Source organism: Aulonocara sp. 'chitande type north' Nkhata Bay, linkage group LG5 (assembly GCF_057382095.1).
Source record: "Aulonocara sp. 'chitande type north' Nkhata Bay isolate Kocher_YH1m ecotype deep benthic linkage group LG5, A_spYH_male_GT1.1, whole genome shotgun sequence".
NCBI lineage: Eukaryota > Metazoa > Chordata > Actinopteri > Cichliformes > Cichlidae > Aulonocara > Aulonocara sp. 'chitande type north' Nkhata Bay.
The window spans coordinates 20,649,852-20,669,309 of NC_141348.1; the positions used below are offsets into that span (position 1 = coordinate 20,649,852).

The window sequence follows — 19,458 nt, forward strand, 5'->3', positions numbered from 1 at the left end:
CAGTTTGGCCAGCTGTAGACCTGACTGGTGATTAGAATGCAATTTTTGAGCACTTTCCATTGCAAAACGTGCCGAAATAGCTCAGCTGGGAGAGCGTTAGACTGAAGATCTAAAGGACCCTAGTTCGAGCCTGGGTTTCGGCAAAGCTATTTTGGTCACCATCTAGGGCTTGGTAGGTTTGTTGGTAGGACTTCATTATACGGCCTACAACTACGTGGATCATTGCCATCAAATGAGAAAACAAACACAGATGGTGCAGCTTGCAAACGTCCATCAAGTGGAGGTGGAATTTGAAGAAGGTCCTCCTTCAGAAGCTCCCAGGCCTCACCCATTATACCATTGACTTACCTAGGGCTTTGTAGGTTGGGTGATCACATGTCATAATACAGCCTAGCGATGTTTCCCCTAGAATCAAATCCTTCCCTTGGCTCTTGTCTGAAATGACCATTTAATAATATCTAACTGCAAATCCTCACCAGTACCTACAGTAAAATGAGAGGATAAGAGATCACGTTTTTACAGAAAAGAAAGACAATATGTGTCCCAGAGGACAAACACGTGACTCTTGTTACCTGGGTAGCTCAGATGGAAGAGCATCAGACTTTTAATCTGAGGGTCCAGGGTTCAAGTCCCTGTCCAGGTGTCTCCTTTGGATCCTTGCCCTTCCATGGCTTTACTTAACAAGCTCAGTTGTTCTTGATAGTTCTGTGACCTCATTGTCATCTTTAGCAAAGTCCATAGACTGCAGGTGGGATGACGATATGGGATTTGTGGATATCAGGGACAGAGGCCTCTTTCAGATAATCCCACCGTACAAGCTCTGTAAAGAATCTTTTTCTGCCCCTCGGTCCAACTCACCGCCAGTTGGTTCTCAGCTCAGCTCCTTTGCGAAACCCGGTTTCTAAGACATGCCAATCTCACCAAATCCGCCCTGGGTTTCTCGACACGTTACACTTTCACTTTTTTTCTGTCTTACTTTGGGTGGGACAACATTTGAGAGAGCAAAGTTCATCACAGTTCACTGTTAAATCCAAAGCTTAAAAGTTCACTTCACATTGATCCAGTGTCTCAGAATGGCAGCTGTAGTGCAGTTTGGCCAGCTGTAGACCTGACTGGTGATTAGAATGCAATTTTTGAGCACTTTCCATTGCAAAACGTGCCGAAATAGCTCAGCTGGGAGAGCGTTAGACTGAAGATCTAAAGGACCCTAGTTCGATCCTGGGTTTCGGCAAAGCTATTTTGGTCACCATCTAGGGCTTGGTAGTTTTGTTGGTAGGACTTCATTATACGGCCTACAACTACGTGGATCATTGCCATCAAATGAGAAAACAAACACAGATGGTGCAGCTTGCAAACGTCCATCAAGTGGAGGTGGAATTTGAAGAAGGTCCTCCTTCAGAAGCTCCCAGGCCTCACCCATTATACCATTGACTTACCTAGGGCTTTGTAGGTTGGGTGATCACACGTCATAATACAGCCTAGCGATGTTTCCCCTAGAATCAAATCCTTCCCTTGGCTCTTGTCTGAAATGACCATTTAATAATATCTAACTGCAAATCCTCACCAGTACCTACAGTAAAATGAGAGGATAAGACATCACGTTTTTACAGAAAAGAAAGACAATATGTGTCCCAGAGGACAAACACGTGACTCTTGTTACTGGGTTGCTCAGATGGAAGAGCATCAGACTTTTAATCTGAGGGTCCAGGGTTCAAGTCCCTGTCCAGGTGTCTCCTTTGGATCCTTGCCCTTCCATGGCTTTACCTAACAAGCTCAGTTGTTCTTGATAGTTCTGTGACCTCATTGTCATCTTTAGCAAAGTCCATAGACTGCAGGTGGGATGACGATATGGGATTTGTGGATATCAGGGACAGAGGCCTCTTTCAGATAATCCCACCGTACAAGCTCTGTAAAGAATCTTTTCCTGCCCCTCGGTCCAACTCACCGCCAGTTGGTTCTCAGCTCAGCTCCTTTGCGAAACCCGGTGTCTAAGACATGCCAATCTCACCAAATCCGCCCTGGGTTTCTCGACACGTTACACTTTCACCTTTTTTCTGTCTTACTTTAAGAGAGCAACTTTGCTCTTTAAGAGAGCAAAGTTCATCACAGTTCACTGTTAAATCCAAAGCTTAAAAGTTCACTTCACATTGATCCAGTCTCTCAGAATGGCAGCTGTAGTGCAGTTTGGCCAGCTGTAGACCTGACTGGTGATTAGAATGCAATTTTTGAGCACTTTCCATTGCAAAATGTGCCGAAATAGCTCAGCTGGGAGAGCGTTAGACTGAAGATCTAAAGGACCCTAGTTCGATCCTGGGTTTCGGCAAAGCTATTTTGGTCACCATCTAGGGCTTGGTAGGTTTGTTGGTAGGACTTCATTATACGGCCTACAACTACGTGGATCATTGCCATCAAATGAGAAAACAAACACAGATGGTGCAGCTTGCAAACGTCCATCAAGTGGAGGTGGAATTTGAAGAAGGTCCTCCTTCAGAAGCTCCCAGGCCCTCCAAGGTTTGGAGGCCTATCTCCACCCACCACCACTTCCCCTGCCGGTGGCGGACTCCCTCAGGTGTCGGTGTGTTGGTGGTTCTTTGTGTCTGGGGGTGGGCGTCCGGGTACACACCGGCTCACTCCTTGGCGGCCGCTTGTCGGGGCCTGGGGCCTGGGGCTCGCTCGGGCCCCTTTGGAGGTGGGGTGCCCCCGGCCTCTCGGCCTAGGGCTCGGTCACTCAGGCGCGGCTGGGGGCCGGCGGAGCTCACGGGCGCGTCACTGCAACTCCCCCTGACTTCTGCTCCGCGGCTGCTGGGCGAGCCCTCATCTGGGACTCTCCTCAGCTCTTACTGGGACAGTGGCGCGGCTGCCCCTCTGTTGGTCTTCCATGGTCTCTTGTGTTCTGGGGGCCTCTGGATGTCTGGAGTTTTGATCTCCTCCATACCCACTTCACACCCTGGAGGACGGGGCTGTGGCCCCCCCACACTCCCTAGCAGATCATTACATGGAGAAACCTTTGGAATGCAAGCATGCTGATCCACACAGGTATGCACACATGGGTATTCACAGACGCGGACTAAAGCTTTCTTGACTGCTGCCTCAAAGCACACTGTGCGCTGTCTATCTTGCGTGCTGCACAATATCGTTTATTACTTAGTAAATACTGATATCTATGACTAGCTAGTTTATTGTGATGGTGCTTTGTTTTCTCTATTATTATGTTGCTCTTTGTTGTTTGCTGTCTCCTCTGTTTGTTTGTTTGTTTGTTTGTTTGTTTTTTCCATACAGGTGACCCAGGAGTTTTTTTTTTTTTTTTTTTTGTCTTTTCCTGCCCCTCGGTCCAACTCACCGCCAGTTGGTTCTCAGCTCAGCTCCTTTGCGAAACCCGGTGTCTAAGACATGCCAATCTCACCAAATCCGCCCTGGGTTTCTCGACACGTTACACTTTCACTTTTTTTCTGTCTTACTTTGGGTGGGACAACATTTGAGAGAGCAAAGTTCATCACAGTTCACTGTTAAATCCAAAGCTTAAAAGTTCACTTCACATTGATCCAGTCTCTCAGAATGGCAGCTGTAGTGCAGTTTGGCCAGCTGTAGACCTGACTGGTGATTAGAATGCAATTTTTGAGCACTTTCCATTGCAAAACGTGCCGAAATAGCTCAGCTGGGAGAGCGTTAGACTGAAGATCTAAAGGACCCTAGTTCGATCCTGGGTTTCGGCAAAGCTATTTTGGTCACCATCTAGGGCTTGGTAGTTTTGTTGGTAGGACTTCATTATACGGCCTACAACTACGTGGATCATTGCCATCAAATGAGAAAACAAACACAGATGGTGCAGCTTGCAAACGTCCATCAAGTGGAGGTGGAATTTGAAGAAGGTCCTCCTTCAGAAGCTCCCAGGCCTCACCCATTATACCATTGACTTACCTAGGGCTTTGTAGGTTGGGTGATCACACGTCATAATACAGCCTAGCGATGTTTCCCCTAGAATCAAATCCTTCCCTTGGCTCTTGTCTGAAATGACCATTTAATAATATCTAACTGCAAATCCTCACCAGTACCTACAGTAAAATGAGAGGATAAGACATCACGTTTTTACAGAAAAGAAAGACAATATGTGTCCCAGAGGACAAACACGTGACTCTTGTTACCTGGGTAGCTCAGATGGAAGAGCATCAGACTTTTAATCTGAGGGTCCAGGGTTCAAGTCCCTGTCCAGGTGTCTCCTTTGGATCCTTGCCCTTCCATGGCTTTACCTAACAAGCTCAGTTGTTCTTGATAGTTCTGTGACCTCATTGTCATCTTTAGCAAAGTCCATAGACTGCAGGTGGGATGACGATATGGGATTTGTGGATATCAGGGACAGAGGCCTCTTTCAGATAATCCCACCGTACAAGCTCTGTAAAGAATCTTTTCCTGCCCCTCGGTCCAACTCACCGCCAGTTGGTTCTCAGCTCAGCTCCTTTGCGAAACCCGGTGTCTAAGACATGCCAATCTCACCAAATCCGCCCTGGGTTTCTCGACACGTTACACTTTCACCTTTTTTCTGTCTTACTTTAAGAGAGCAACTTTGCTCTTTAAGAGAGCAAAGTTCATCACAGTTCACTGTTAAATCCAAAGCTTAAAAGTTCACTTCACATTGATCCAGTCTCTCAGAATGGCAGCTGTAGTGCAGTTTGGCCAGCTGTAGACCTGACTGGTGATTAGAATGCAATTTTTGAGCACTTTCCATTGCAAAATGTGCCGAAATAGCTCAGCTGGGAGAGCGTTAGACTGAAGATCTAAAGGACCCTAGTTCGATCCTGGGTTTCGGCAAAGCTATTTTGGTCACCATCTAGGGCTTGGTAGGTTTGTTGGTAGGACTTCATTATACGGCCTACAACTACGTGGATCATTGCCATCAAATGAGAAAACAAACACAGATGGTGCAGCTTGCAAACGTCCATCAAGTGGAGGTGGAATTTGAAGAAGGTCCTCCTTCAGAAGCTCCCAGGCCTCACCCATTATACCATTGACTTACCTAGGGCTTTGTAGGTTGGGTGATCACACGTCATAATACAGCCTAGCGATGTTTCCCCTAGAATCAAATCCTTCCCTTGGCTCTTGTCTGAAATGACCATTTAATAATATCTAACTGCAAATCCTCACCAGTACCTACAGTAAAATGAGAGGATAAGAGATCACGTTTTTACAGAAAAGAAAGACAATATGTGTCCCAGAGGACAAACACGTGACTCTTGTTACCTGGGTAGCTCAGATGGAAGAGCATCAGACTTTTAATCTGAGGGTCCAGGGTTCAAGTCCCTGTCCAGGTGTCTCCTTTGGATCCTTGCCCTTCCATGGCTTTACCTAACAAGCTCAGTTGTTCTTGATAGTTCTGTGACCTCATTGTCATCTTTAGCAAAGTCCATAGACTGCAGGTGGGATGACGATATGGGATTTGTGGATATCAGGGACAGAGGCCTCTTTCAGATAATCCCACCGTACAAGCTCTGTAAAGAATCTTTTCCTGCCCCTCGGTCCAACTCACCGCCAGTTGGTTCTCAGCTCAGCTCCTTTGCGAAACCCGGTGTCTAAGACATGCCAATCTCACCAAATCCGCCCTGGGTTTCTCGACACGTTACACTTTCACCTTTTTTCTGTCTTACTTTAAGAGAGCAACTTTGCTCTTTAAGAGAGCAAAGTTCATCACAGTTCACTGTTAAATCCAAAGCTTAAAAGTTCACTTCACATTGATCCAGTCTCTCAGAATGGCAGCTGTAGTGCAGTTTGGCCAGCTGTAGACCTGACTGGTGATTAGAATGCAATTTTTGAGCACTTTCCATTGCAAAACGTGCCGAAATAGCTCAGCTGGGAGAGCGTTAGACTGAAGATCTAAAGGACCCTAGTTCGAGCCTGGGTTTCGGCAAAGCTATTTTGGTCACCATCTAGGGCTTGGTAGGTTTGTTGGTAGGACTTCATTATACGGCCTACAACTACGTGGATCATTGCCATCAAATGAGAAAACAAACACAGATGGTGCAGCTTGCAAACGTCCATCAAGTGGAGGTGGAATTTGAAGAAGGTCCTCCTTCAGAAGCTCCCAGGCCTCACCCATTATACCATTGACTTACCTAGGGCTTTGTAGGTTGGGTGATCACATGTCATAATACAGCCTAGCGATGTTTCCCCTAGAATCAAATCCTTCCCTTGGCTCTTGTCTGAAATGACCATTTAATAATATCTAACTGCAAATCCTCACCAGTACCTACAGTAAAATGAGAGGATAAGAGATCACGTTTTTACAGAAAAGAAAGACAATATGTGTCCCAGAGGACAAACACGTGACTCTTGTTACCTGGGTAGCTCAGATGGAAGAGCATCAGACTTTTAATCTGAGGGTCCAGGGTTCAAGTCCCTGTCCAGGTGTCTCCTTTGGATCCTTGCCCTTCCATGGCTTTACTTAACAAGCTCAGTTGTTCTTGATAGTTCTGTGACCTCATTGTCATCTTTAGCAAAGTCCATAGACTGCAGGTGGGATGACGATATGGGATTTGTGGATATCAGGGACAGAGGCCTCTTTCAGATAATCCCACCGTACAAGCTCTGTAAAGAATCTTTTCCTGCCCCTCGGTCCAACTCACCGCCAGTTGGTTCTCAGCTCAGCTCCTTTGCGAAACCCGGTGTCTAAGACATGCCAATCTCACCAAATCCGCCCTGGGTTTCTCGACACGTTACACTTTCACCTTTTTTCTGTCTTACTTTAAGAGAGCAACTTTGCTCTTTAAGAGAGCAAAGTTCATCACAGTTCACTGTTAAATCCAAAGCTTAAAAGTTCACTTCACATTGATCCAGTCTCTCAGAATGGCAGCTGTAGTGCAGTTTGGCCAGCTGTAGACCTGACTGGTCATTAGAATGCAATTTTTGAGCACTTTCCATTGCAAAACGTGCCGAAATAGCTCAGCTGGGAGAGCGTTAGACTGAAGATCTAAAGGACCCTAGTTCGATCCTGGGTTTCGGCAAAGCTATTTTGGTCACCATCTAGGGCTTGGTAGGTTTGTTGGTAGGACTTCATTATACGGCCTACAACTACGTGGATCATTGCCATCAAATGAGAAAACAAACACAGATGGTGCAGCTTGCAAACGTCCATCAAGTGGAGGTGGAATTTGAAGAAGGTCCTCCTTCAGAAGCTCCCAGGCCCTCCAAGGTTTGGAGGCCTATCTCCACCCACCACCACTTCCCCTGCCGGTGGCGGACTCCCTCAGGTGTCGGTGTGTTGGTGGTTCTTTGTGTCTGGGGGTGGGCGTCCGGGTACACACCGGCTCACTCCTTGGCGGCCGCTTGTCGGGGCCTGGGGCCTGGGGCTCGCTCGGGCCCCTTTGGAGGTGGGGTGCCCCCGGCCTCTCGGCCTAGGGCTCGGTCACTCAGGCGCGGCTGGGGGCCGGCGGAGCTCACGGGCGCGTCACTGCAACTCCCCCTGACTTCTGCTCCGCGGCTGCTGGGCGAGCCCTCATCTGGGACTCTCCTCAGCTCTTACTGGGACAGTGGCGCGGCTGCCCCTCTGTTGGTCTTCCATGGTCTCTTGTGTTCTGGGGGCCTCTGGATGTCTGGAGTTTTGATCTCCTCCATACCCACTTCACACCCTGGAGGACGGGGCTGTGGCCCCCCCACACTCCCTAGCAGATCATTACATGGAGAAACCTTTGGAATGCAAGCATGCTGATCCACACAGGTATGCACACATGGGTATTCACAGACGCGGACTAAAGCTTTCTTGACTGCTGCCTCAAAGCACACTGTGCGCTGTCTATCTTGCGTGCTGCACAATATCGTTTATTACTTAGTAAATACTGATATCTATGACTAGCTAGTTTATTGTGATGGTGCTTTGTTTTCTCTATTATTATGTTGCTCTTTGTTGTTTGCTGTCTCCTCTGTTTGTTTGTTTGTTTGTTTGTTTGTTTTTTCCATACAGGTGACCCAGGAATTTTTTTTTTTTTTTTTTTTGTCTTTTCCTGCCCCTCGGTCCAACTCACCGCCAGTTGGTTCTCAGCTCAGCTCCTTTGCGAAACCCGGTGTCTAAGACATGCCAATCTCACCAAATCCGCCCTGGGTTTCTCGACACGTTACACTTTCACTTTTTTTCTGTCTTACTTTGGGTGGGACAACATTTGAGAGAGCAAAGTTCATCACAGTTCACTGTTAAATCCAAAGCTTAAAAGTTCACTTCACATTGATCCAGTCTCTCAGAATGGCAGCTGTAGTGCAGTTTGGCCAGCTGTAGACCTGACTGGTCATTAGAATGCAATTTTTGAGCACTTTCCATTGCAAAACGTGCCGAAATAGCTCAGCTGGGAGAGCGTTAGACTGAAGATCTAAAGGACCCTAGTTCGATCCTGGGTTTCGGCAAAGCTATTTTGGTCACCATCTAGGGCTTGGTAGTTTTGTTGGTAGGACTTCATTATACGGCCTACAACTACGTGGATCATTGCCATCAAATGAGAAAACAAACACAGATGGTGCAGCTTGCAAACGTCCATCAAGTGGAGGTGGAATTTGAAGAAGGTCCTCCTTCAGAAGCTCCCAGGCCTCACCCATTATACCATTGACTTACCTAGGGCTTTGTAGGTTGGGTGATCACACGTCATAATACAGCCTAGCGATGTTTCCCCTAGAATCAAATCCTTCCCTTGGCTCTTGTCTGAAATGACCATTTAATAATATCTAACTGCAAATCCTCACCAGTACCTACAGTAAAATGAGAGGATAAGACATCACGTTTTTACAGAAAAGAAAGACAATATGTGTCCCAGAGGACAAACACGTGACTCTTGTTACCTGGGTAGCTCAGATGGAAGAGCATCAGACTTTTAATCTGAGGGTCCAGGGTTCAAGTCCCTGTCCAGGTGTCTCCTTTGGATCCTTTCCCTTCCATGGCTTTACCTAACAAGCTCAGTTGTTCTTGATAGTTCTGTGACCTCATTGTCATCTTTAGCAAAGTCCATAGACTGCAGGTGGGATGACGATATGGGATTTGTGGATATCAGGGACAGAGGCCTCTTTCAGATAATCCCACCGTACAAGCTCTGTAAAGAATCTTTTCCTGCCCCTCGGTCCAACTCACCGCCAGTTGGTTCTCAGCTCAGCTCCTTTGCGAAACCCGGTGTCTAAGACATGCCAATCTCACCAAATCCGCCCTGGGTTTCTCGACACGTTACACTTTCACCTTTTTTCTGTCTTACTTTAAGAGAGCAACTTTGCTCTTTAAGAGAGCAAAGTTCATCACAGTTCACTGTTAAATCCAAAGCTTAAAAGTTCACTTCACATTGATCCAGTCTCTCAGAATGGCAGCTGTAGTGCAGTTTGGCCAGCTGTAGACCTGACTGGTCATTAGAATGCAATTTTTGAGCACTTTCCATTGCAAAACGTGCCGAAATAGCTCAGCTGGGAGAGCGTTAGACTGAAGATCTAAAGGACCCTAGTTCGATCCTGGGTTTCGGCAAAGCTATTTTGGTCACCATCTAGGGCTTGGTAGGTTTGTTGGTAGGACTTCATTATACGGCCTACAACTACGTGGATCATTGCCATCAAATGAGAAAACAAACACAGATGGTGCAGCTTGCAAACGTCCATCAAGTGGAGGTGGAATTTGAAGAAGGTCCTCCTTCAGAAGCTCCCAGGCCCTCCAAGGTTTGGAGGCCTATCTCCACCCACCACCACTTCCCCTGCCGGTGGCGGACTCCCTCAGGTGTCGGTGTGTTGGTGGTTCTTTGTGTCTGGGGGTGGGCGTCCGGGTACACACCGGCTCACTCCTTGGCGGCCGCTTGTCGGGGCCTGGGGCCTGGGGCTCGCTCGGGCCCCTTTGGAGGTGGGGTGCCCCCGGCCTCTCGGCCTAGGGCTCGGTCACTCAGGCGCGGCTGGGGGCCGGCGGAGCTCACGGGCGCGTCACTGCAACTCCCCCTGACTTCTGCTCCGCGGCTGCTGGGCGAGCCCTCATCTGGGACTCTCCTCAGCTCTTACTGGGACAGTGGCGCGGCTGCCCCTCTGTTGGTCTTCCATGGTCTCTTGTGTTCTGGGGGCCTCTGGATGTCTGGAGTTTTGATCTCCTCCATACCCACTTCACACCCTGGAGGACGGGGCTGTGGCCCCCCCACACTCCCTAGCAGATCATTACATGGAGAAACCTTTGGAATGCAAGCATGCTGATCCACACAGGTATGCACACATGGGTATTCACAGACGCGGACTAAAGCTTTCTTGACTGCTGCCTCAAAGCACACTGTGCGCTGTCTATCTTGCGTGCTGCACAATATCGTTTATTACTTAGTAAATACTGATATCTATGACTAGCTAGTTTATTGTGATGGTGCTTTGTTTTCTCTATTATTATGTTGCTCTTTGTTGTTTGCTGTCTCCTCTGTTTGTTTGTTTGTTTGTTTGTTTTTTTTTCCATACAGGTGACCCAGGAGTTTTTTTTTTTTTTTTTTTTGTCTTTTCCTGCCCCTCGGTCCAACTCACCGCCAGTTGGTTCTCAGCTCAGCTCCTTTGCGAAACCCGGTGTCTAAGACATGCCAATCTCACCAAATCTGCCCTGGGTTTCTCGACACGTTACACTTTCACTTTTTTTCTGTCTTACTTTGGGTGGGACAACATTTGAGAGAGCAAAGTTCATCACAGTTCACTGTTAAATCCAAAGCTTAAAAGTTCACTTCACATTGATCCAGTCTCTCAGAATGGCAGCTGTAGTGCAGTTTGGCCAGCTGTAGACCTGACTGGTGATTAGAATGCAATTTTTGAGCACTTTCCATTGCAAAACGTGCCGAAATAGCTCAGCTGGGAGAGCGTTAGACTGAAGATCTAAAGGACCCTAGTTCGATCCTGGGTTTCGGCAAAGCTATTTTGGTCACCATCTAGGGCTTGGTAGTTTTGTTGGTAGGACTTCATTATACGGCCTACAACTACGTGGATCATTGCCATCAAATGAGAAAACAAACACAGATGGTGCAGCTTGCAAACGTCCATCAAGTGGAGGTGGAATTTGAAGAAGGTCCTCCTTCAGAAGCTCCCAGGCCTCACCCATTATACCATTGACTTACCTAGGGCTTTGTAGGTTGGGTGATCACACGTCATAATACAGCCTAGCGATGTTTCCCCTAGAATCAAATCCTTCCCTTGGCTCTTGTCTGAAATGACCATTTAATAATATCTAACTGCAAATCCTCACCAGTACCTACAGTAAAATGAGAGGATAAGACATCACGTTTTTACAGAAAAGAAAGACAATATGTGTCCCAGAGGACAAACACGTGACTCTTGTTACCTGGGTAGCTCAGATGGAAGAGCATCAGACTTTTAATCTGAGGGTCCAGGGTTCAAGTCCCTGTCCAGGTGTCTCCTTTGGATCCTTTCCCTTCCATGGCTTTACCTAACAAGCTCAGTTGTTCTGTGACGTCATCTTTAGCAAAGTCCATAGACTGCAGGTGGGATGACGATATGGGATTTGTGGATATCAGGGACAGAGGCCTCTTTCAGATAATCCCACCGTACAAGCTCTGTAAAGAATCTTTTCCTGCCCCTCGGTCCAACTCACCGCCAGTTGGTTCTCAGCTCAGCTCCTTTGCGAAACCCGTTGTCTAAGACATGCCAATCTCACCAAATCCGCCCTGGGTTTCTCGACACGTTACACTTTCACTTTTTTTCTGTCTTACTTTGGGTGGGACAACATTTAAGAGAGCAAAGTTCATCACAGTTCACTGTTAAATCCAAAGCTTAAAAGTTCACTTCACATTGATCCAGTGTCTCAGAATGGCAGCTGTAGTGCAGTTTGGCCAGCTGTAGACCTGACTGGTGATTAGAATGCAATTTTTGAGCACTTTCCATTGCAAAACGTGCCGAAATAGCTCAGCTGGGAGAGCGTTAGACTGAAGATCTAAAGGACCCTAGTTTGATCCTGGGTTTCGGCAAAGCTATTTTGGTCACCATCTAGGGCTTGGTAGGTTTGTTGGTAGGACTTCATTATACGGCCTACAACTACGTGGATCATTGCCATCAAATGAGAAAACAAACACAGATGGTGCAGCTTGCAAACGTCCATCAAGTGGAGGTGGAATTTGAAGAAGGTCCTCCTTCAGAAGCTCCCAGGCCTCACCCATTATACCATTGACTTACCTAGGGCTTTGTAGGTTGGGTGATCACACGTCATAATACAGCCTAGCGATGTTTCTCCTAGAATCAAATCCTTCCCTTGGCTCTTGTCTGAAATGACCATTTAATAATATCTAACTGCAAATCCTCACCAGTACCTACAGTAAAATGAGAGGATAAGACATCACGTTTTTACAGAAAAGAAAGACAATATGTGTCCCAGAGGACAAACACGTGACTCTTGTTACCTGGGTAGCTCAGATGGAAGAGCATCAGACTTTTAATCTGAGGGTCCAGGGTTCAAGTCCCTGTCCAGGTGTCTCCTTTGGATCCTTTCCCTTCCATGGCTTTACCTAACAAGCTCAGTTGTTCTTGATAGTTCTGTGACCTCATTGTCATCTTTAGCAAAGTCCATAGACTGCAGGTGGGATGACGATATGGGATTTGTGGATATCAGGGACAGAGGCCTCTTTCAGATAATCCCACCGTACAAGCTCTGTAAAGAATCTTTTCCTGCCCCTCGGTCCAACTCACCGCCAGTTGGTTCTCAGCTCAGCTCCTTTGCGAAACCCGGTGTCTAAGACATGCCAATCTCACCAAATCCGCCCTGGGTTTCTCGACACGTTACACTTTCACCTTTTTTCTGTCTTACTTTAAGAGAGCAACTTTGCTCTTTAAGAGAGCAAAGTTCATCACAGTTCACTGTTAAATCCAAAGCTTAAAAGTTCACTTCACATTGATCCAGTGTCTCAGAATGGCAGCTGTAGTGCAGTTTGGCCAGCTGTAGACCTGACTGGTGATTAGAATGCAATTTTTGAGCACTTTCCATTGCAAAACGTGCCGAAATAGCTCAGCTGGGAGAGCGTTAGACTGAAGATCTAAAGGACCCTAGTTCGATCCTGGGTTTCGGCAAAGCTATTTTGGTCACCATCTAGGGCTTGGTAGGTTTGTTGGTAGGACTTCATTATACGGCCTACAACTACGTGGATCATTGCCATCAAATGAGAAAACAAACACAGATGGTGCAGCTTGCAAACGTCCATCAAGTGGAGGTGGAATTTGAAGAAGGTCCTCCTTCAGAAGCTCCCAGGCCTCACCCATTATACCATTGACTTACCTAGGGCTTTGTAGGTTGGGTGATCACACGTCATAATACAGCCTAGCGATGTTTCCCCTAGAATCAAATCCTTCCCTTGGCTCTTGTCTGAAATGACCATTTAATAATATCTAACTGCAAATCCTCACCAGTACCTACAGTAAAATGAGAGGATAAGAGATCACGTTTTTACAGAAAAGAAAGACAATATGTGTCCCAGAGGACAAACACGTGACTCTTGTTACCTGGGTAGCTCAGATGGAAGAGCATCAGACTTTTAATCTGAGGGTCCAGGGTTCAAGTCCCTGTCCAGGGTTCAAGTCCCTGTCCAGGTGTCTCCTTTGGATCCTTGCCCTTCCATGGCTTTACTTAACAAGCTCAGTTGTTCTTGATAGTTCTGTGACCTCATTGTCATCTTTAGCAAAGTCCATAGACTGCAGGTGGGATGACGATATGGGATTTGTGGATATCAGGGACAGAGGCCTCTTTCAGATAATCCCACCGTACAAGCTCTGTAAAGAATCTTTTCCTGCCCCTCGGTCCAACTCACCCCCAGTTGGTTCTCAGCTCAGCTCCTTTGCGAAACCCGGTTTCTAAGACATGCCAATCTCACCAAATCCGCCCTGGGTTTCTCGACACGTTACACTTTCACCTTTTTTCTGTCTTACTTTAAGAGAGCAACTTTGCTCTTTAAGAGAGCAAAGTTCATCACAGTTCACTGTTAAATCCAAAGCTTAAAAGTTCACTTCACATTGATCCAGTGTCTCAGAATGGCAGCTGTAGTGCAGTTTGGCCAGCTGTAGACCTGACTGGTGATTAGAATGCAATTTTTGAGCACTTTCCATTGCAAAACGTGCCGAAATAGCTCAGCTGGGAGAGCGTTAGACTGAAGATCTAAAGGACCCTAGTTCGATCCTGGGTTTCGGCAAAGCTATTTTGGTCACCATCTAGGGCTTGGTAGGTTTGTTGGTAGGACTTCATTATACGGCCTACAACTACGTGGATCATTGCCATCAAATGAGAAAACAAACACAGATGGTGCAGCTTGCAAACGTCCATCAAGTGGAGGTGGAATTTGAAGAAGGTCCTCCTTCAGAAGCTCCCAGGCCTCACCCATTATACCATTGACTTACCTAGGGCTTTGTAGGTTGGGTGATCACACGTCATAATACAGCCTAGCGATGTTTCCCCTAGAATCAAATCCTTCCCTTGGCTCTTGTCTGAAATGACCATTTAATAATATCTAACTGCAAATCCTCACCAGTACCTACAGTAAAATGAGAGGATAAGAGATCACGTTTTTACAGAAAAGAAAGACAATATGTGTCCCAGAGGACAAACACGTGACTCTTGTTACCTGGGTAGCTCAGATGGAAGAGCATCAGACTTTTAATCTGAGGGTCCAGGGTTCAAGTCCCTGTCCAGGTGTCTCCTTTGGATCCTTGCCCTTCCATGGCTTTACCTAACAAGCTCAGTTGTTCTTGATAGTTCTGTGACCTCATTGTCATCTTTAGCAAAGTCCATAGACTGCAGGTGGGATGACGATATGGGATTTGTGGATATCAGGGACAGAGGCCTCTTTCAGATAATCCCACCGTACAAGCTCTGTAAAGAATCTTTTCCTGCCCCTCGGTCCAACTCACCGCCAGTTGGTTCTCAGCTCAGCTCCTTTGCGAAACCCGGTGTCTAAGACATGCCAATCTCACCAAATCCGCCCTGGGTTTCTCGACACGTTACACTTTCACCTTTTTTCTGTCTTACTTTAAGAGAGCAACTTTGCTCTTTAAGAGAGCAAAGTTCATCACAGTTCACTGTTAAATCCAAAGCTTAAAAGTTCACTTCACATTGATCCAGTGTCTCAGAATGGCAGCTGTAGTGCAGTTTGGCCAGCTGTAGACCTGACTGGTGATTAGAATGCAATTTTTGAGCACTTTCCATTGCAAAACGTGCCGAAATAGCTCAGCTGGGAGAGCGTTAGACTGAAGATCTAAAGGACCCTAGTTCGATCCTGGGTTTTGGCAAAGCTATTTTGGTCACCATCTAGGGCTTGGTAGGTTTGTTGGTAGGACTTCATTATACGGCCTACAACTACGTGGATCATTGCCATCAAATGAGAAAACAAACACAGATGGTGCAGCTTGCAAACGTCCATCAAGTGGAGGTGGAATTTGAAGAAGGTCCTCCTTCAGAAGCTCCCAGGCCTCACCCATTATACCATTGACTTACCTAGGGCTTGGTAGGTTGGGTGATCACACGTCATAATACAGCCTAGCGATGTTTCCCCTAGAATCAAATCCTTCCCTTGGCTCTTGTCTGAAATGACCATTTAATAATATCTAACTGCAAATCCTCACCAGTACCTACAGTAAAATGAGAGGATAAGAGATCACGTTTTTACAGAAAAGAAAGACAATATGTGTCCCAGAGGACAAACACGTGACTCTTCTTGCCTGGGTAGCTCAGATGGAAGAGCATCAGACTTTTAATCTGAGGGTCCAGGGTTCAAGTCCCTGTCCAGGTGTCTCCTTTGGATCCTTGCCCTTCCATGGCTTTACCTAACAAGCTCAGTTGTTCTTGATAGTTCTGTGACCTCATTGTCATCTTTAGCAAAGTCCATAGACTGCAGGTGGGATGACGATATGGGATTTGTGGATATCAGGGACAGAGGCCTCTTTCAGATAATCCCACCGTACAAGCTCTGTAAAGAATCTTTTCCTGCCCCTCGGTCCAACTCACCGCCAGTTGGTTCTCAGCTCAGCTCCTTTGCGAAACCCGGTGTCTAAGACATGCCAATCTCACCAAATCCGCCCTGGGTTTCTCGACACGTTACACTTTCACTTTTTTTCTGTCTTACTTTGGGTGGGACAACATTTAAGAGAGCAAAGTTCATCACAGTTCACTGTTAAATCCAAAGCTTAAAAGTTCACTTCACATTGATCCAGTGTCTCAGAATGGCAGCTGTAGTGCAGTTTGGCCAGCTGTAGACCTGACTGGTGATTAGAATGCAATTTTTGAGCACTTTCCATTGCAAAACGTGCCGAAATAGCTCAGCTGGGAGAGCGTTAGACTGAAGATCTAAAGGACCCTAGTTCGATCCTGGGTTTCGGCAAAGCTATTTTGGTCACCATCTAGGGCTTGGTAGGTTTGTTGGTAGGACTTCATTATACGGCCTACAACTACGTGGATCATTGCCATCAAATGAGAAAACAAACACAGATGGTGCAGCTTGCAAACATCCATCAAGTGGAGGTGGAATTTGAAGAAGGTCCTCCTTCAGAAGCTCCCAGGCCTCACCCATTATACCATTGACTTACCTAGGGCTTTGTAGGTTGGGTGATCACACGTCATAATACAGCCTAGCGATGTTTCCCCTAGAATCAAATCCTTCCCTTGGCTCTTGTCTGAAATGACCATTTAATAATATCTAACTGCAAATCCTCACCAGTACCTACAGTAAAATGAGAGGATAAGAGATCACGTTTTTACAGAAAAGAAAGACAATATGTGTCCCAGAGGACAAAGATGTGACTCTTGTTACCTGGGTAGCTCAGATGAAAGAGCATCAGACTTTTAATCTGAGGGTCCAGGGTTCAAGTCCCTGTCCAGGTGTCTCCTTTGGATCCTTGCCCTTCCATGGCTTTACCTAACAAGCTCAGTTGTTCTTGATAGTTCTGTGACCTCATTGTCATCTTTAGCAAAGTCCATAGACTGCAGGTGGGATGACGATATGGGATTTGTGGATATCAGGGACAGAGGCCTCTTTCAGATAATCCCACCGTACAAGCTCTGTAAAGAATCTTTTCCTGCCCCTCGGTCCAACTCACCGCCAGTTGGTTCTCAGCTCAGCTCCTTTGCGAAACCCGGTGTCTAAGACATGCCAATCTCACCAAATCCGCCCTGGGTTTCTCGACACGTTACACTTTCACTTTTTTTCTGTCTTACTTTGGGTGGGACAACATTTAAGAGAGCAAAGTTCATCACAGTTCACTGTTAAATCCAAAGCTTAAAAGTTCACTTCACATTGATCCAGTGTCTCAGAATGGCAGCTGTAGTGCAGTTTGGCCAGCTGTAGACCTGACTGGTGATTAGAATGCAATTTTTGAGTACTTTCCATTGCAAAACGTGCCGAAATAGCTCAGCTGGGAGAGCGTTAGACTGAAGATCTAAAGGACCCTAGTTCGATCCTGGGTTTCGGCAAAGCTATTTTGGTCACCATCTAGGGCTTGGTAGGTTTGTTGGTAGGACTTCATTATACGGCCTACAACTACGTGGATCATTGCCATCAAATGAGAAAACAAACACAGATGGTGCAGCTTGCAAACGTCCATCAAGTGGAGGTGGAATTTGAAGAAGGTCCTCCTTCAGAAGCTCCCAGGCCTCACCCATTATACCATTGACTTACCTAGGGCTTGGTAGGTTGGGTGATCACACGTCATAATACAGCCTAGCGATGTTTCCCCTAGAATCAAATCCTTCCCTTGGCTCTTGTCTGAAATGACCATTTAATAATATCTAACTGCAAATCCTCACCAGTACCTACAGTAAAATGAGAGGATAAGAGATCACGTTTTTACAGAAAAGAAAGACAATATGTGTCCCAGAGGACAAACACGTGACTCTTGTTGCCTGGGTAGCTCAGATGGAAGAGCATCAGACTTTTAATCTGAGGGTCCAGGGTTCAAGTCCCTGTCCAGGTGTCTCCTTTGGATCCTTGCCCTTCCATGGCTTTACCTAACAAGCTCAGTTGTTCTTGATAGTTCTGTGACCTCATTGTCATCTTTAGCAAAGTCCATAGACTGCAGGTGGGATGACGATATGGGATTTGTGGATATCAGGGACAGAGGCCTCTTTCAGATAATCCCACCGTACAAGCTCTGTAAAGAATCTTTTCCTGCCCCTCGGTCCAACTCACCGCCAGTTGGTTCTCAGCTCAGCTCCTTTGCGAAACCCGGTGTCTAAGACATGCCAATCTCACCAAATCCGCCCTGGGTTTCTCGACACGTTACACTTTCACTTTTTTTCTGTCTTACTTTGGGTGGGACAACATTTAAGAGAGCAAAGTTCATCACAGTTCACTGTTAAATCCAAAGCTTAAAAGTTCACTTCACATTGATCCAGTGTCTCAGAATGGCAGCTGTAGTGCAGTTTGGCCAGCTGTAGACCTGACTGGTGATTAGAATGCAATTTTTGAGCACTTTCCATTGCAAAACGTGCCGAAATAGCTCAGCTGGGAGAGCGTTAGACTGAAGATCTAAAGGACCCTAGTTCGATCCTGGGTTTCGGCAAAGCTATTTTGGTCACCATCTAGGGCTTGGTAGTTTTGTTGGTAGGACTTCATTATACGGCCTACAACTACGTGGATCATTGCCATCAAATGAGAAAACAAACACAGATGGTGCAGCTTGCAAACATCCATCAAGTGGAGGTGGAATTTGAAGAAGGTCCTCCTTCAGAAGCTCCCAGGCCTCACCCATTATACCATTGACTTACCTAGGGCTTTGTAGGTTGGGTGATCACACGTCATAATACAGCCTAGCGATGTTTCCCCTAGAATCAAATCCTTCCCTTGGCTCTTGTCTGAAATGACCATTTAATAATATCTAACTGCAAATCCTCACCAGTACCTACAGTAAAATGAGAGGATAAGAGATCACGTTTTTACAGAAAAGAAAGACAATATGTGTCCCAGAGGACAAAGATGTGACTCTTGTTACCTGGGTAGCTCAGATGAAAGAGCATCAGACTTTTAATCTGAGGGTCCAGGGTTCAAGTCCCTGTCCAGGTGTCTCCTTTGGATCCTTTCCCTTCCATGGCTTTACCTAACAAGCTCAGTTGTTCTTGATAGTTCTGTGACCTCATTGTCATCTTTAGCAAAGTCCATAGACTGCAGGTGGGATGACGATATGGGATTTGTGGATATCAGGGACAGAGGCCTCTTTCAGATAATCCCACCGTACAAGCTCTGTAAAGAATCTTTTCCTGCCCCTCGGTCCAACTCACCGCCAGTTGGTTCTCAGCTCAGCTCCTTTGCGAAACCCGGTGTCTAAGACATGCCAATCTCACCAAATCCGCCCTGGGTTTCTCGACACGCTACACTTTCACTTTTTTTCTGTCTTACTTTGGGTGGGACAACATTTAAGAGAGCAAAGTTCATCACAGTTCACTGTTAAATCCAAAGCTTAAAAGTTCACTTCACATTGATCCAGTGTCTCAGAATGGCAGCTGTAGTGCAGTTTGGCCAGCTG

The 19,458-nt window shown here is 46.5% G+C and overlaps 1 long non-coding RNA gene and 27 other non-coding genes across 28 annotated transcripts in view; 27 read left to right on the forward strand and 1 right to left on the reverse strand.

The window, feature by feature from the left end:
- The window catches only part of LOC147330287 (uncharacterized), a 109,213-nt gene that overhangs the window by 53,475 nt on the left and 36,280 nt on the right, over window positions 1–19,458 (reverse strand). The gene's annotated exons all lie outside the window — the stretch shown is intronic.
- On the forward strand, window positions 71–143 carry trnaf-gaa (transfer RNA phenylalanine (anticodon GAA)). The gene has a single exon. It is a non-coding gene; the product is annotated as a tRNA-Phe (tRNA).
- On the forward strand, window positions 571–643 carry trnak-uuu (transfer RNA lysine (anticodon UUU)). The gene has a single exon. It is a non-coding gene; the product is annotated as a tRNA-Lys (tRNA).
- Window positions 1,159–1,231, forward strand: trnaf-gaa (transfer RNA phenylalanine (anticodon GAA)). The gene has a single exon. It is a non-coding gene; the product is annotated as a tRNA-Phe (tRNA).
- Window positions 2,251–2,323, forward strand: trnaf-gaa (transfer RNA phenylalanine (anticodon GAA)). The gene has a single exon. It is a non-coding gene; the product is annotated as a tRNA-Phe (tRNA).
- On the forward strand, window positions 3,641–3,713 carry trnaf-gaa (transfer RNA phenylalanine (anticodon GAA)). Its single transcript has one exon. It is a non-coding gene; the product is annotated as a tRNA-Phe (tRNA).
- On the forward strand, window positions 4,141–4,213 carry trnak-uuu (transfer RNA lysine (anticodon UUU)). Its single transcript has one exon. It is a non-coding gene; the product is annotated as a tRNA-Lys (tRNA).
- On the forward strand, window positions 4,734–4,806 carry trnaf-gaa (transfer RNA phenylalanine (anticodon GAA)). The gene has a single exon. It is a non-coding gene; the product is annotated as a tRNA-Phe (tRNA).
- On the forward strand, window positions 5,234–5,306 carry trnak-uuu (transfer RNA lysine (anticodon UUU)). Its single transcript has one exon. It is a non-coding gene; the product is annotated as a tRNA-Lys (tRNA).
- trnaf-gaa (transfer RNA phenylalanine (anticodon GAA)) lies at window positions 5,827–5,899 on the forward strand. The gene has a single exon. It is a non-coding gene; the product is annotated as a tRNA-Phe (tRNA).
- trnak-uuu (transfer RNA lysine (anticodon UUU)) lies at window positions 6,327–6,399 on the forward strand. Its single transcript has one exon. It is a non-coding gene; the product is annotated as a tRNA-Lys (tRNA).
- Window positions 6,920–6,992, forward strand: trnaf-gaa (transfer RNA phenylalanine (anticodon GAA)). Its single transcript has one exon. It is a non-coding gene; the product is annotated as a tRNA-Phe (tRNA).
- On the forward strand, window positions 8,310–8,382 carry trnaf-gaa (transfer RNA phenylalanine (anticodon GAA)). Its single transcript has one exon. It is a non-coding gene; the product is annotated as a tRNA-Phe (tRNA).
- On the forward strand, window positions 8,810–8,882 carry trnak-uuu (transfer RNA lysine (anticodon UUU)). The gene has a single exon. It is a non-coding gene; the product is annotated as a tRNA-Lys (tRNA).
- trnaf-gaa (transfer RNA phenylalanine (anticodon GAA)) lies at window positions 9,403–9,475 on the forward strand. The gene has a single exon. It is a non-coding gene; the product is annotated as a tRNA-Phe (tRNA).
- On the forward strand, window positions 10,792–10,864 carry trnaf-gaa (transfer RNA phenylalanine (anticodon GAA)). The gene has a single exon. It is a non-coding gene; the product is annotated as a tRNA-Phe (tRNA).
- trnak-uuu (transfer RNA lysine (anticodon UUU)) lies at window positions 11,292–11,364 on the forward strand. Its single transcript has one exon. It is a non-coding gene; the product is annotated as a tRNA-Lys (tRNA).
- On the forward strand, window positions 12,364–12,436 carry trnak-uuu (transfer RNA lysine (anticodon UUU)). Its single transcript has one exon. It is a non-coding gene; the product is annotated as a tRNA-Lys (tRNA).
- On the forward strand, window positions 12,957–13,029 carry trnaf-gaa (transfer RNA phenylalanine (anticodon GAA)). Its single transcript has one exon. It is a non-coding gene; the product is annotated as a tRNA-Phe (tRNA).
- Window positions 13,457–13,529, forward strand: trnak-uuu (transfer RNA lysine (anticodon UUU)). Its single transcript has one exon. It is a non-coding gene; the product is annotated as a tRNA-Lys (tRNA).
- trnaf-gaa (transfer RNA phenylalanine (anticodon GAA)) lies at window positions 14,069–14,141 on the forward strand. The gene has a single exon. It is a non-coding gene; the product is annotated as a tRNA-Phe (tRNA).
- On the forward strand, window positions 14,569–14,641 carry trnak-uuu (transfer RNA lysine (anticodon UUU)). The gene has a single exon. It is a non-coding gene; the product is annotated as a tRNA-Lys (tRNA).
- trnaf-gaa (transfer RNA phenylalanine (anticodon GAA)) lies at window positions 15,162–15,234 on the forward strand. Its single transcript has one exon. It is a non-coding gene; the product is annotated as a tRNA-Phe (tRNA).
- trnak-uuu (transfer RNA lysine (anticodon UUU)) lies at window positions 15,662–15,734 on the forward strand. Its single transcript has one exon. It is a non-coding gene; the product is annotated as a tRNA-Lys (tRNA).
- On the forward strand, window positions 16,250–16,322 carry trnaf-gaa (transfer RNA phenylalanine (anticodon GAA)). The gene has a single exon. It is a non-coding gene; the product is annotated as a tRNA-Phe (tRNA).
- On the forward strand, window positions 17,338–17,410 carry trnaf-gaa (transfer RNA phenylalanine (anticodon GAA)). Its single transcript has one exon. It is a non-coding gene; the product is annotated as a tRNA-Phe (tRNA).
- Window positions 17,838–17,910, forward strand: trnak-uuu (transfer RNA lysine (anticodon UUU)). The gene has a single exon. It is a non-coding gene; the product is annotated as a tRNA-Lys (tRNA).
- trnaf-gaa (transfer RNA phenylalanine (anticodon GAA)) lies at window positions 18,426–18,498 on the forward strand. The gene has a single exon. It is a non-coding gene; the product is annotated as a tRNA-Phe (tRNA).